Source organism: Mauremys mutica, chromosome 4 (assembly GCF_020497125.1).
Source record: "Mauremys mutica isolate MM-2020 ecotype Southern chromosome 4, ASM2049712v1, whole genome shotgun sequence".
NCBI lineage: Eukaryota > Metazoa > Chordata > Testudines > Geoemydidae > Mauremys > Mauremys mutica.
This window is the reverse complement of record NC_059075.1, coordinates 118,870,539-118,886,096: the sequence shown is the minus strand read 5'-3', so window position 1 is coordinate 118,886,096 and position 15,558 is coordinate 118,870,539. Positions and strand designations below refer to the sequence as shown.

The 15,558-nt window shown below is 47.1% G+C and overlaps 1 long non-coding RNA gene across 1 annotated transcript; it reads left to right on the top strand.

The window, feature by feature from the left end:
• Positions 1-20: 20 nt before the first annotated feature.
• On the top strand, positions 21-6,757 carry LOC123368739. Its single transcript, XR_006578874.1, has 4 exons — positions 21-477; positions 2,821-2,882; positions 5,723-5,862; positions 6,692-6,757. It is a non-coding gene; the product is annotated as an uncharacterized LOC123368739 (long non-coding RNA).
• Positions 6,758-15,558: the final 8,801 nt, after the last annotated feature.

Below are 15,558 nucleotides of genomic sequence, written 5' to 3'. Positions count from 1 at the left end.
CGGGCGGAGAAAGGGGGAGCCCCAGCAGGGAGCAGCGCGTCAGTCTGTGCTCACGGGATCCACTTCTTAGGCTATCCAGCCCCCATAGCTCTGGATTCCTCTTTGGAACCCTTCCCGCTCCCCCCCCCTGCTGCCCCCCTCTTAAAAACCAGGCGATTTCAGCACATCAGCTCACGGGAGTCAGGGTACAAGTCCTTCCCCACTGCCCTCCCGGGGCGGGGGAGAGGAGGGGCTGAGAATGGGAACTGGAGTGTCACTTCTGCTTGCCTCTAAACAGCCGCCAAATGGGAGAAGAAATGGCTGGTTCCCCAACACCCCTGCTCCCTGACTAAATCCTTCTTCTGGCTTCATTCAGCCGGCTGCTTCCCATGCTGCATTTCAGGACAAAGACACATGGCGACTTCGGCAGGGTTTACCGAGATGTGAGGGAAGATCCAGTTGGGTTTGGTAACAGGCGGTGTGGGAAAAGGAGAGCAAGTGAGTGAACATGACACCCAGGTTGTGAGCACAGGGTATGGGGAGGAGGACAGCAGGGGATGGTGAACAACGTTAAAGGAGATAAAATGGTGAACAGAGATAGGAAATCAGCTACCAGAGATCAGAGATGAGCAGTGTGTGGCATGATGAGGTGGAGAGAGGCACCAAGGCAGATGACACTAGATCACTGGTCAACCATGTGGGAAAGGGAGAAGAAGTGAATGGCCACACCATCAGGCAAGGCAGCAGCCTGGAAACTGAAGTCACCCAGAATAAGTATGAGAGGAGGAAGGAAAGCTGGGGAGCCAGGCTGCCAACAGGGGAGCAACAAGGGAGGAGGGCCCACACCTCCTTTGGCACTTGACCAGAGCTGTCATAACAGCGGAGTTCTTCCCTGCTAGAATGACAAAGGGGTGGCTGGGCCAAATTTGAGTGGCATGCAACCCCATGCACCAGGTTGCAACACCACTCAAATTTGAGGTGGCTGGGCAGGTACCACCCCCGCCCACACACACATCCTCTCTCTCTCTGTTTTCTGTTCCTGCCTTCCCTTTTTCTGTTGATGGGACCACAAAACAACTAAACCACCTCAGCTGTTGCCACTTGCCACTGCCTCTTATCTAAATGAATGATGCACTTAAATAGTTAACACACCTCCTTCTCCCCCCCCCTTTTTTGGGGGGTGGGGGGAGCTGTGGCAGTTGTGAGGGATGTTAACTTCTCCAGCACCAGCAGAGACTAGTCTTCTGTATGAACCTGCAGTACTGATTTCCAAATTCCCCTTCCTCTTCATTCACACTTTCAGCCCTGAGCTGTGCTCAGGACATGGGCCCAGATCCTCTCCTCAGAGGTATTTAGATGCCTAACTCCTACTGAAATCAATTGGAATTAGGCTCCTAAATACATTTGAGGATCTGGGCCTTAGTGTTTAATTAACCATAGGGATCAAGCTGGGGTCACTGGAGTGGATCCTTTGGTCCTTTTAGTACTGTATCTTATACTCCTACCAACTGAGGTCAAGGCCGGATTAAGGCAGGGGCTTTAGGGGCTGCAGCCCGGACCCCCGGCTCAAGGGGGCCCCTGCAAAAATAAATCACAAGCAGTGATCTCTGAGGTGCTCAGGCTGCCTGCCCTGGCCCCACATCGCTCCCAGAAGTGTCTGGCTGCTGGCACATCTCTGCAGCCCCTGGCAGGTGGGGTGGGGGAGGTGGCTGTGTGCACTGCTCCCGCCCCCAGCACCGTCCTTGCAGCTCCTATAATACCAGCAGCCAGCCGCTTCTAGGAGCGGCATGGGGGCAGATGGGCAGCCTGCCTGAGCCCTGCTGTGCCACCGGCCAGGAGCCACCTGTGGTAAGCACTTCCCGGACCAGACCCTGCACTCCCTCCTGCACCCCAATCTCCTGCCCCATGTCAGAACCCCCTCCTGCACCAAACTCCCTCCCAGACCCTGCAACCCCTCCTGCACCCCAATCCCCTGCCCCAGCCGGGAGCTCCCTCCTGCACCAAGCTCCCTCCCAGCGCCCCCTCTTGCACCCCAATCCCCTGCCCCAGATCAGAATCCTCCTCCTGCACCCCAATCCCCTGCCCCAGCCCCCTGCTGCACCAAACTCCCTCCCAGACCCCGCACCTCCTCCTGCACCCCAACCCCCTGCCCCAGGTCAGAATCCCCCTCATGCACCCAAACTCTCTCCCAGACCTCACGCCCCCTCCTGTACCCCAATACCCTGCCCCAGATCAGAATCCCCCTCCTGCACCTCAATCCCCTGCCCCAGCCCCCTCCTGCACCAAACTCCCTCCCAGACCCTGCACCCCCTCCCCCAGTCCCCTCTTGCACCAAACTTCCTCCCAGATACTGCACCCCCCTCCTGCACCCCAATCCTCTGCCCCAGTCCCCTCCTGCGCCAAACTCCCTCCCAGGAAAAAGACTTGTATACAGGCACCCCACAAAATCTAATAGCCCTGGGCCCACAGGAGAATTAATCTGGCCCTGACTGAGGTCCATCTAGCCTGGAATCCTACACCCTTTGGGCTTCTGCATCCTGCCTCTGGCAGTGACCATATCTAATGATTTATACCAAGGCAACTCCAACATAATGTACATGCAGTGCCATGCATGAAGGAAAAGCTTCTTTCCTGACCTCTGTGCCAATCAAATGTTGCCTCATAGCTTTTGATTTGATCACCTCTGTCATAAACATACAGCTAAGGGTAGCATAAAATCCTTTCTTACCTGTAAAGGGTTAAGAAGCTCAGATAACCTGGTTGGCACCTGAACAAAAGGGGAGAAGATACTTTCAAATCTGTGGGGGAAGGTTTTTGTTTTGATGTCCTTTGTTCTCTCAGGGTCAGCAAGGAACCAGGGCAGGGAAAATACATCTTCCTAAGCCACATCTGAACTAAGCATAGTAAGTGATAGTAAGTAATATAATAGTAAAAAAAATAGTAAGTAATAGCAAAGAAATGTGTTAGATTATCTTTTGTTGTAGCTTGTGAATTTTCCCTGTGCTAAGAGGAAGGTTTATCCCTGTTTTTGTAACTTTAGAGTTTTGCCTGGAGGGGAAATCCTCTGTTTTTGAATCTTTTGTTATTGTTATTGTGTAAAGTATTTACCATCCTGATTTTACAGAGGTGATTCTTTTACCTTTTCTTTAATTAAATCCTTCTTTTAAGAACCTGATTGATTTTTCATTGTTCTTAAGATCCAAGGGCTTGGGTCTGTGTTCACCTGTACCAATTGGTGAGGATATTATTCTCAAGCCTTCCCCAGGAAAGGGGGTTCAGGGTTTGAGGGAATAAGACTCCAAGTGGTCCTTTCCATGATTCTTTGTCTAAATCACTTGGTGGTGGCAGCATACTCTTCAAGGAGAAGGTGAAATTTGTGCCTTGGGAAAGTTTTAACCTAAACTGGTAAAAATAAGCTTAAGGGGTCTTTCATGCGGGTCCCCACATTTTTACCCCAGAGTTCAGAGTGGGGAAAAAACCCTGACAACCTCTGTTAACAAATAGTTTTTAATAACATTTACCAGCTCCTTTCTAAATCCATCCACAGTATTTAAACTGATGACCTCCTGCAACAGTGAAATTCCATAGGCTGATCACCCACTGTGTGAAAGAGTATTTATTATAAATTTAGGTGACATTACATTTCATGGAGTGGCCCTATCACATTATGGGCTAAACATTATGGAGGAATGACCAGTTTTCATGGTCTTAAGTCCATGTTTCAACAAAGCTCCCTCTAACTCTTCTCCTTAGTAGACTAAATCTTTGAAAAGCTGAATCATGGGAATTTATGGATGCTCAGGAAATGAACCCCACTGGATTTGAATCTCTCCACTTTTCTGTGGTCCCACATGTTGGTCTGTGAAGGCTAAGCCCCAGTGAAATACAAACACTCCTACTGCCCTCCCATCTGAGGACTGGAGGGAGCGTTGTGTAGATTTCTATGTTGTTTAAAACCCCTTTCACAAAAGTATAAAATGCTTGTCATCTACGGCTACTTTGGATTACAAGAGCAGTTCAAAAAGAGGCATTTCATGGACACTACACAATTCATCCAGCTCTGAGCAAGGAAAGGTTTGGTGGCCAGCTACAGATTACAGACTTCATCACAAACTACAATATGTCAGTAGCGGTAGATCTTCCTGCACTTGCCATATGCAGGGTCTCAAAGGGCCTTACAGAGGCAAGAAGGAGACCTTTGTGAAAGAGGCTGTATATGAAAAAAAACAGTTGCCAGTGCCATTACACACTCACTAGCATCCTACATCCAGCTGTGACCATCTGCATTAGCAGAGAGTTCATCTCCAGTGAAAGGCAGTTAACAGGGAAATACGATAGGAGAGCAGGTCACTCAATAGCCTCTACTTTTCCAGCAGCATTTTGAACCCTCTCTGTCTCTGTCCAGTTGTCCTTCCCCCACTTCTCTCAAATTTCTATTTTTATAACTTCCTTGGCCTAACAAAATATATAAAATGTAGCTAGCATGAGTACATCTAGTATGTGTTCATAGGCAAGTTTTCCCAGTGAGAACAGGATGACAGATATTATACACAGTGTCCATTTGACATTACCCTTTTTTTTCTGATTCATGTGCTCCAGCCCTCTAATCATTTTTGCTGCCCTCTGCTGGACTCTTTCCAATTTTTCCACATCCACAATTTCCCACAATTACATCAATTCAGTATGACACCCTTACACTTATTGAAATTCCTATTTAAGTTGTATTTTCCACCCCCAATATGCAAATCAATGAAAAAATAATTCGGTTTCCTCCATGGCTAAAGTAAAGTTAGTAATGTACCCACAAATGGGTATCTCCTTTCACCGTAGTACACTATATACTGCTAGTTTCTGTTGTAGGATGGAATCAGAATGGCTCAAGAGTGTCACAGATCCTGTACTGCTAATAGCTATCTAATGGAGAGCCTCCTTCAACTTGAGCATTAGGGACTTACGATGTTGGAGCAGAAGAATTGCAGTTTTACTCCCACTATCTCAATTAAGTTCTAAATAGTCATGGTGTGCAGCAAGTGTCATCTGTGTAAGCCTCACAGACCATAGATTTCATACAATATATTAAAGGTACAATGCCGCTCCCATTGAAATCAATGGGAGTTTTGCTGTTGACTTTACTGAAAGCAGGACCAAACCAAAAGTGCCATATCATTTCCCATGGACCAGCCCTTTTTCATCACTCTGGCAGTGCAAAGGAGTTGGAAAGCCACTTGATCTGCCAAACTGTGGATTTCTGAAGCTCAGTGATCACATGAATGACACACTCATCAGTGTGTGCATTGGACCTGATATCTGCCAGTGTGAATCTTTTGTGCAGGAATGTATAACCACCTACATTGGCTTGTTATGCTTTTTTCTATCTTCTTTCCAGAAGGTGACAGTGTTTTTTAAAGGTATGAAGTCTTATTCTCCTGTGGAAGTAATTTCAGGGAGGGGAGACACTCTTATACAGAGTTGAGAAAATTGAGGCCTAGATGTCTAGATCATTGTTAATTATTGAACAAGAAGGAACTGTATGCTGCTTGGACTTTGGAGGGGAAGGATTACTAGGCATAAGCAAAAGATCCTCGGTGCTTAGCCTGGGTTAGTCCTAAAGGACACATAGAGTTTGCTTATTATAGAAGCTTCTATTACTTTTTTAAACTTAAAATTGAAACTCATTTGTGTGTATATGTATTTACCTGCTTTTACCTTGTAAATAACTTTCTTGTCTCCTTTTCCTCTATAGTATATCTTTAGATCGTTTATTATACGATTAACTACAAGCATCGTCTTTGGTGTGAGACCTAAAGTGCACTTGACCCATGGGACTGAGAGTAACCTAAGTATTGCTGTGATCCTTGGTGTAAGGGACCATCTTTCACAAAGGTAGGCTTACCTGGTGGCAAGACAGATCGGCCTACCCAAGGGACTGTCTGTGACTCACAGTAAGGCTGTAATAGTGCCTGAGAGTTTACACTTGAAAATTGGTTGGTGAACATCTAAGTATAGAACTCACAACCAATTTGGGGCTTGTATCCTGGTTCTTGACAGTCAGCCCTGAAGCTAGTACTCATGCCTATGATGAGCCCCTGCAGGACAGCTTGACACAACCTACCTGTCTCGTGACAGTTCCTGACCTCATTCACGAACATGTCAGCAAGGCTTTGTAAGGCAACCGTCTGAGCTGACATCAGGTGGACAGCTGAAAGGGAGAGAGAAGGAAACAGTTAGAGAGTGGGGTATTTTGAGAAGTTAATGAGTTTGGAGGGAGTTGGGTCTTTTGAGGCGAAGAAGAGGAGTGGATCATCCGCCAGGAGGCCGCCAAACTACATGGGGGAGACAGAGTTCTGAAGATGGGTATCATACTTCACTGTGATTCATGTCCTCTGGGTTCTAAGGGTTAACTTGAAGTGAAGCATTAACACTTTGCCAAGTTGAGCAGCCAGGATTCGATTTGCTAAATTTTTCAGATTTCAAAGCAAAGTTTGAAGGGTGGGAGGGGAACCTGTTCCAGCTGTTGATGCTCACAGAACATAAGGAAGATTAAGTTCTCATTAATAAATTAGTTAATATTTACATCAGTATTGACCTTTATCTGATGCAATTGCCAGTAACCGGGGCCTTTCTTCACAGAAATCATCATGACATAGCCCATAATTCCATAGTTAAGGAAAATAATCCATGTAGTCTTAACGTCAGAATTTTTTTTTAACAGCAAGAGTACATTCTCCAGGCCTCACAGAGAGTGGACATTCCCCTGACTAGTGATACAACCACATAGAAAAAGTTGGCGAGACCAGGAGTGAGAATGTATTAGTCATGCAACTGAACTCAGGGAGAAGTCCCCAGGATAGTAAAGTGTTTGGGGGACAATGTCCTCCTTTAGTGACTGCACCAGTGTCCCTGGTTCCTCAAATAATAAATATTACTTCCCTGGCCTCTGAAAAATTAATATCTGAGTTTTACCATTTTGTAGCACTTGTCTTATACCATGCAAAAATTTCCCAGCAGTCTTCAGTACGTGGCATCCACTTGAGACAAATCAGGGAGCAGAAGTTCACATTAAAGACCTGTACACAAGGGGATTTTATAGATGCTCTTACCACATCCACCTTTTAAGATTCCTGAGTTGTTGCTGTATTGACTATTTCCAGTCAAATGCCTCTGGTCTTTATAGGGGTTTAGAATGTTTCAGTATCAAGGTTATAACAAAGATTGGTATCACCTATACAACAAGACTAAACTGGGTTACATTGTGTCCCAGCTTGATAAAATATATGTTTTGAGTTTGTAAGACATAAAGACAAACATTTTCGGTCATTTTCAGTAACAGTTCTACAGTGAAATATTTTTCTGATGCATCCTTTAGTTCCCATCTTCTAGATATTCAATTAAGGACCCATGAAAAGAAAACAAAACAAAATTAACCCCATTCCCAGCACCTCATCTAAGGGTCAAAGAAGCGAATGATACTGCACAAAGAAATATAAAGTACATGTGGGGGAAACAGGGGATTAAACTGTGCTCTGTTGGCATTCAGGCCAGCCTGCACTTTGACCCTGTAATCCACATGGCTCATCCAGTGCCCACTCTGGAATGTAAAACTCAGTCCAGCAGTGGAAACACAATAGGACTTTCTGTCTTCTGTTTGTTGGGCTTGTATAGTTCCAGCCTAATATCCCATGGCTGCGGAGAGCAGTGCCAACTCAACAGCTTTAAATCACACTGTTAAAACAATAGAATACCAATTGAAATGTATTAAATATTTTGGAATGGTTTTATACATTTTTAAAATATATCAATTCCAATTATAACACAGAATACAAAGTGTACAGTGCTCACTTTATATTATTTTATTACAAATATTTGCACTGTAAAAATGATAAACAAAAGAAATTGTATTTTTCAATTCACCTCATACAAGTACCATAGTGCAATCTCTTTATTGTGAAAGCACAACTTACAAATGTATTTTTTTATATAACTGCACTCAAAAACAAAACAATGTACATCTTTAGAGCCTACAAGTCCACTCAGTCCTACTTCTTGTTTAACCAATCACTAGGGGTATGTCTACACTACAAGAGTAGTTCGATTTAACTTAGGTCGAATTTGTGGATTCGACCTTATGAATTCGAATTTGTGTATCCACACTAAGGACACTAATTCGACTTTGTGAGTCCACACTAACGGGGCAAGCGTCGACATTGGAAGTGGTGCATTCTGGGCAGCTATCCCACAGTTCCCGCAGTCCCCGCTTCCCATTGGAATGCTGGGTAGAGCCCCCAATGCCTGCTGGGGGAAAAATGTGTCGAGGGTGGTTTTGGGTAACTGTCGTCATTCAACCGTCACTCCCGCCCTCTCTCCCTGAAAGCGCCGGCGGGAAATCTGTTACCGCACTTTTCTGGTCAGTGACAGCGCGGATGCCACAGCACTGCGAGCATGGAGCCCGCTGCGATCATCGCTGCACTTATGGCCGTTGTCAACTCCTCGCACCTTATCGAACACCTCTTCCACAGTCAGCTGCTGAGAAATCGGGCGAGGAGGCTCCGGCAGCGCGGTGAGGACATGAAGTGTCAGAGTGGCACAGACCTCTCACAAAGCACGGGATCCCGCGCCGCGGAGATCATGGTGGCAATGGGTCACGTTCATGCTATGGGACGGCGATTCTGGGCCCGGGAAACAAGCACGGACTGGTGGGACCGCATAGTGCTGCAGGTCTGGGATGAATCACAGTGGCTGTGAAACTTCAGGATGCGTAAGGGCACTTTCCTTGAACTGTGTGACTTGCTGGCCCCTGCCCTGAAGCGCCAGGACACCCGGATGCGAGCAGCCCTGACTGTGCAGAAGCAAGTGGCCATAGCCCTCTGGAAACTTGCAACACCAGACAGCTACCGGTCAGTAGCGAACCACTTTGGCGTGGGCAAATCTACCGTGGGGGTTGCTGTGATGCAAGTAGCCCACGCAATCGTTGACCTACTGCTCTCAAAGGTAGTGACCCTGGGAAACGTCCAGGTCGTCATAGATGGCTTCGCCACGATGGGATTCCCAAACTGTGGTGGGGCTATAGATGGCACTCACATCCCTATCCTGGGACCGGACCACCAGGCCAGCCAGTATATTAACTGAAAGGGCTACTTTTCAATGGTGCTGCAAGCACTGGTGGACCATAAGGGACGTTTTACCAACATCTACGTGGGGTGGCCGGGCAAGGTTCATGACGCGCGTGTTTTCAGGAACTCTGGTCTGTTTAGACGCCTGCAGGAAGGTAGTTTCTTCCCGGACCACAAAATAAGTGTTGGGGATGTGGAGATGCCTACAGTGATCCTCGGGGACCCAGCCTACCCGCTAATGCCCTGGCTCATGAAGCCCTATACAGGCGCCCTGGACAGTGACAAGGAGCTCTTCAACTACCGGCTGAGCAAGTGCAGAATGGTGGTGGAGTGTGCTTTCGGACGTCTCAAGGGGAGATGGAGGAGCTTACTGACTCGCTCGGATCTCAGCGAAACCAATATCCCCATTGTTATTGCAGCTTGCTGTGTGCTCCACAGTCTCTGTGAGAGCAAGGGGGAGACCTTTATGGCGGGATGGGAGGTTGAGGCAAATCGCCTGGCTGCTGATTACGCTCAGCCAGACACCCGTGCGATTAGAAGAGCCCAGCGGGAAGCGCTGTGCATCTGGGAGGCTTTGAAAGCTAGGTTCCTCAGAGAGCAGGGTAACCTATGACTGTCCAGTCTCTTTACAGAGAAGCTGAACCTGCCCCTGTTTCAGTTACTATTCACTTTTTTCAGCGGTTACATACCCCGTTCACCAGGTTTCCCCCCTTCCAACAGACGTTTAAAAATAAAGTTATTGGAACATTTTTAATTAACAAAGTTTTCTTTACTAACGAATTCGCGTTCAAGGGTTCAAACAGGGACGCAGACTGTGGTGGGTACGGTGTGCAGTGATGTACAGACCGCTTCTACACTCGAGGACTGACAGGCTCCTGCTCCTACACCCGTCTCTGGGGGGAGGACGGTTACAGGAGGGATGCAGGAAGGGGTGAGGGGTGTGTGGGAAGGGTGAGTAGGTGTGGGGGGATGATGGCTCTGGCTGGGGCTCAGGGCATCGGAGAGATTCATGGCTAGGGTGGAAGGGCATGGTAAGGGCAGCCTGCCTTGCCATTTGTGGATGCCAGGCGCTCGGACCCTGGGGCAACATACATCTCCCAGACTGACCTGGGGCAGCAGACACCTCCCAGAGTGACCCGGGTGCCTAGTGACTGCACTCTGTGTGTGACCTGCTGTTGATCCTGCCCCCATGTCTGTACCCTGGTAATGGTGGCTGTCCTATGCAATTAACAAACCCCTCCCCACCCTTCACACAAAGTCTTCTGCAAAGGAACATGACGGAAACAGTAATGAACAGCAAACTATTTTTAATACTCAACTACACAGTTGGGGGATGAAACTGGGATTTGGGATCGGGTGAGCCAGGAAGGGAAGCAATTCTCATACTTTAGGGAATGAGAGCTGTTTGGTACATGAGCGCTCTGCTGGGGTGGAGTGACAATTTTCACGGCCCCTAGCGCCCCTCCTTCTTGTGATTTTGGGTGAGGGGGGGACAGGACTTTGTGGCGGGGGAGGGCGGTTGCAGATACAGTTCAGGGGGGCTCTCTGCTCCTGCCTGCGGTCCTGCAGAACATCCACAAGGCGCCGGAGCGTGTCCGTTTGCTCCCTCATTAGTCCAAGCAGCGTTTGAGTCGCCTGCTGGTCTTCCTGCCGCCACCTGTTCTCCCATTCGCTGTGTGAGCGCTGCTGCTGAGAGAGGGTCTCCCTCCACTGGCTCTGCTGGGCCGCCTCGGCTCTGGAGCAGGCCATCAGTTCAGCGAACATCTCGTCCCGAGTCTTTTTCTTTCGCCGCCTAATCTGTGCCAGCCTCTGTGAGGGGGATGCCGGGGCAGTTCGGGAAAGAGCCGCAGCTGTGTGATGGGAAAAAGGAAGTGATTTCCTTGCAAAGATACATATTTGCGAACACTGAACACAGTCTACTCAGTTTCTGTGAACAAGACCATACAGAGCACCTAATCTCATGTGCTCTCAGGACAAGTTTGAATTTTCGGCATTCGCTTTCATTGCCTGGGGTCTTGCACTGGAGATCGGACAAGCGGGGCAGGACAGCAGAATCCGTGTAGCAGCCAGGCCTGGTAAGCCGTAAACTTTAGGCTGCTTAACAGTTAATGGATAGCAGTGCCCTCCTGCTGCAGGCAATCTGGAAAGCATAAAGTCTGACCCTGTTCCAGCCCCTCGCGGCTGTCCCCGGGAAAGATCCCTGTATGCTTTTCCTCTGCAGCCTCCAACACGTGGCTGTTAAACGACGGTCATTGTTATGCAAAGGAAAAGTCAAGCATTCACAATAGTAACATTAAAGTAATTCCCCTAATTAGATGCAGCAGTCGCCGAGCGAGATCACCCTGAGGCGGGTCACCAGGAGAAACAGAGAGCGCATGCTGCGTGAATCCCTGCACAGACCAGGGCCCTATGCTGCCATGCTGGTCGAGGCAATGCTCCCATTATACCTCAGGATGGCCTGGCGCGGAAGAGTGTGCTTCCATGGAGCACCCAATAAGGCACCTCTCCCCAGGAACCTCCTGCGGAGGCTTTTCGAGTACCTCTCCGAGAGCTTCGTGGAACTGTCCCAAGAGGATTTCTGTTTGATCCCTATATGCATTGACCTTCTTTTCATATAGTTTTTATTCCTGTTTTTAAAAAAATAAATGTTTACATGTTTATAGCACTTACCGACTGATCGTTCCCCTGATTTAGAGTCCGGGTTAACGGCCGGGGAGGGTTGGTAGGGGATCTCTGTGAGGGTGATGAAGAGATCCTGGCTGTCGGGGAAAGCAGTATTGTAACCGCTGTCGCCTGCCTCGTCCTCCACAAACCCTTCCTCATCTTCCCCATCGGCGAACATCGCCAAGAAACTGCCCGTCGACACTATCCCATCCTCAAAGTCCACGGTCACTGGTGGGGCAGTGGTGGCAGACCCACCGAGAATGGCATGCAGTGCCTCGTAGAAGCAGCATGTCTGGGGCTGGGCTCCGGAGCATCCGTTTGCCACTTTGATTTTTTGTTAGCCTTGTCTCAGGTCCTTGATTTTCATGCGGCACTGCGTTGCATCCAGGCTGTATCCTCTGAGTGCCATGGCTTTGGAGACCTTCTCGTAGGTCTTTGCATTCCGTTTTTTGGAGCGCAGCTCCAAAAGCACAGACTCATCGCCCCACACAGCGATCAGATCCAAGACTTCCCGGTCAATCCATGCTGGGGCCCTCTTTCTACTCTGAGATTGCATGGACTCCTCTGCTGGAGAGCTCTGCATCGCTGCCAGTGCTGCTGAGCTCGCCCCGATGTCCAACCAGGAATTGAGATTCAAACTGGCCAGACAGGAAAAGGAATTCAAATTTTCCCGGGGCTTTTCCTGTATGGCTGATCAGAACATCTGAGCTCGGACTGCTGTCCAGAGCGTCAACACAGTGGTGCACTGTGGGATAGCTCCCGGAGCTACTAAGTTCGATTTGCATCCATACCTAGCCTAATTCGACATAGCCATGTCGAAGTTAGCGCTACTCCCCTCGTCGGGGTGGAGTACCGAATTCGAACTAAAGAGCCCTCTAGGTCGAATTAAATGGCTTCCTGGTGTGGATGGGTGCACGGTTAATTCGAATTAACGCTGCTAAATGCTAATTAAAGTCCTAGTGTAGACCAGGCCTAAGAGAAACAAGTTTGTTTACATTTACGGGAGCTAATGCTGCCCCACTTTTTATTTACAATGTCACCTGAAAGTGAGAACAGACATTCACATGGCACTTTTGTAGCCAGCGTTGCAAGGTATTTACATGCCAGATCTGCTAAACATTCATATGCCCCTTCCTGCTTTGGCCACCATTCCAGAGGTCATGCTTCTATGCTGATGACGCTCATTAAAAAAATAATGTGTTAATTATATTTGTGACTTAACTCCTTGTGGGAGAATTGTATGTCTCCTGCTCTGTGTTTTACCCTCATTCTGCCATATATTTCATGTTATAGCAGTCTCAGATGATGACCCAGCATGTTGTTCGTTGTAAGGACATTTCACTGTAGATTTGACAAAATGCAAAGAAGGTACCGATGTGAGATTTCTAAAGAGAACTACAGCACTCGACCCAAGATTTAAGAATCTGAAATGCCTTCCAAAATCTGACCAGGACAGGGTGTGGAGCATGTGTTCAGAAGTCTTAAAAGAGCAACACTCTGAACCTGAACCACCAAAAAAGAAAATCAGCCTTCTGCTGGTGGCATCTGACTCAGATAATGAAAATGAACATGCTTTGGATCATTATCCAGCAGAACCCATCATCAGCATGGATGCATGTCCTCTGGAATGGTGGTTGAAGCATGAAGGGACATATGAATCTTTAAAAAGAACAGGAGTACTTGTGGCACCTTACAGACTAACACATTTATTTGAGCATAAGCTTTTGTGGGCTACAGTTTATGCTCAAATAAATTTGTTAGTCTCTAAGGTGCCACAAGTACTCCTGTTCTTTTTGCAGATACAGATTAACACGTCCGCTATATGAATCTTTAGTGTATCTGGCATGTAAATATCTTGCAACACTGGCTACAACAGTGCCATTCGAACACCTGTTCTCACTTTCAGGTGACATTGTAAACAAGAAGTGGGTAGCATTATCTCCTGCAAATGTAAACAAACTTGTTAGTCTGAACAATTGGCCGAACAAGAAGAAGGACTGAGTGGACTTGTAGACTCTAAAGTTTTACATTGTTTTATTTTTGAATGCAGTTATATTTTTGTACATAACTCTACATTTGTAAGTTCAACTTTCATGATAAAGATATTACACTACAGTACTTGTATTAAGTGAATTGAAAAATACTATTTATTTTATTTTTACCTGCAAATATTAACAACAAAAATTAAAGTGAGCACTGTACACTTTTTATTCTATGTTGTAATTGAAATCAATATATTTGAAAATGTGGAAAATATCCAAACATATTTATATAAATAGTATTCTATTATTGTTTAACAGCTCAATTAATCATGATTAATTTTTTTAATCTCACGATTTATCACAATTAATTTTTTTAGTCGCTTGACAGTCCTAATTTTTAGAAATCTGTTCAGTTTGTCACTTAAATATTTCTTGGCATTGTGACTCCTAGAGAGATTTGCAGCTAGCCCAGAGCACTCCTGTTCCAGCCAAACCTTTCCCAATGGAGAGAGGCCTCCAGCTAGATAGCTTGGTAGTGACCAAAAATCCTTAACACCTGACAGCTGTGTTGCATGTGTGAAATGAATTGTGAATCTGAGTCCAACTCCTTCTGGACATTCATGGCCGCATCACAAAAACAACCACAGATGTCATTAATTGGGCCTAATGTCTGCAGTCTCCAAAGAGACTGAAGTCCTTTAACCTCAGTGAAACAAAGATAATAACTAGAATTTCCTCTATTTTATGCAAATTAAATGTGCACCTCTGGACTCTGTCAAGTTGCAAATGTGGCCCTGAGTCAGGAAAGATTTGAGCAACACCCTTGCCTTAAAGGTACACGAAAATACTAGTGTAGCTGATGAGCTGAAAGATTGCGAGGGTGGAGTCTGGAAGACAGTTCCCATGTTTCAGATCAAATCCTCAGACTGCCAAAGGGCATGGAAGGTCAATTCTTGAGTTTCTTCCTTTGGACCCTGGATTCTCCAAAGCCTGGACTTGTTTACAAAACACACCTACATCAAAATCACCATCACACCTAACCCGAGAAAGGATGAACAACTTGAGCCTGTAAGCTTTCCAGACAGTCTAAGATGCATATGGAGCTCATGGTCCTATTCATCACTCCTATTCAGCAACAGAAGATTCTGCTCCCCTCAGGAGTTGCTCCGAGATGAAGGGAATATCATGGTACTTAATGATGACCCTCTTAGCCCCAGGGTCATCAGCCCTTCAAAGCCCCTCCCCTCCAATTGCAGGGAGAGACGCAATAACCCAGCATCACTTCTTTCTCAGGCATATTTCTCAGGGCTAGATTTTTAAAGGTGTTCGGGTGCCTGAAGATGCCAATAGGCGCCTCAGCACTTTTGAAAATCCCACTAGGTGACTCTCTGCATCTGTTAAACTACTAAACACCATTAAAAATCTAGCCCTCAATCGGTTTTTCTCCCTGGGACCGGTGAGTTCTCTCATTCTTTCTCCCCACTCACATCCCTGGCCCCCCACCCCTGCCTTCCCCAGCTCCTTATTCCCCCCACATCCCTCTGCCTGTTCCCCACCTTTGACTGCCACGGAATCTTCTGGCCCCAACCTTCTGCCCCATCCTCAGCAAACAGGGCATCACCCAGAACATGCTGCTGCCTGTTTGAGCAGCTGGAAGGAGGGGACGTCTCACACCCTCACTCGTTCATACCAGCTACTCACATATTGTGTGGGATTTCACCTTGGTGTAACGGACTGTGAGGAATGTGATTTAACAAAGCCAGTAACCATGGATACACTCATAGGCTATGTGCACAGTTGCTCCCCTAGTCCAGTTTTTCTGG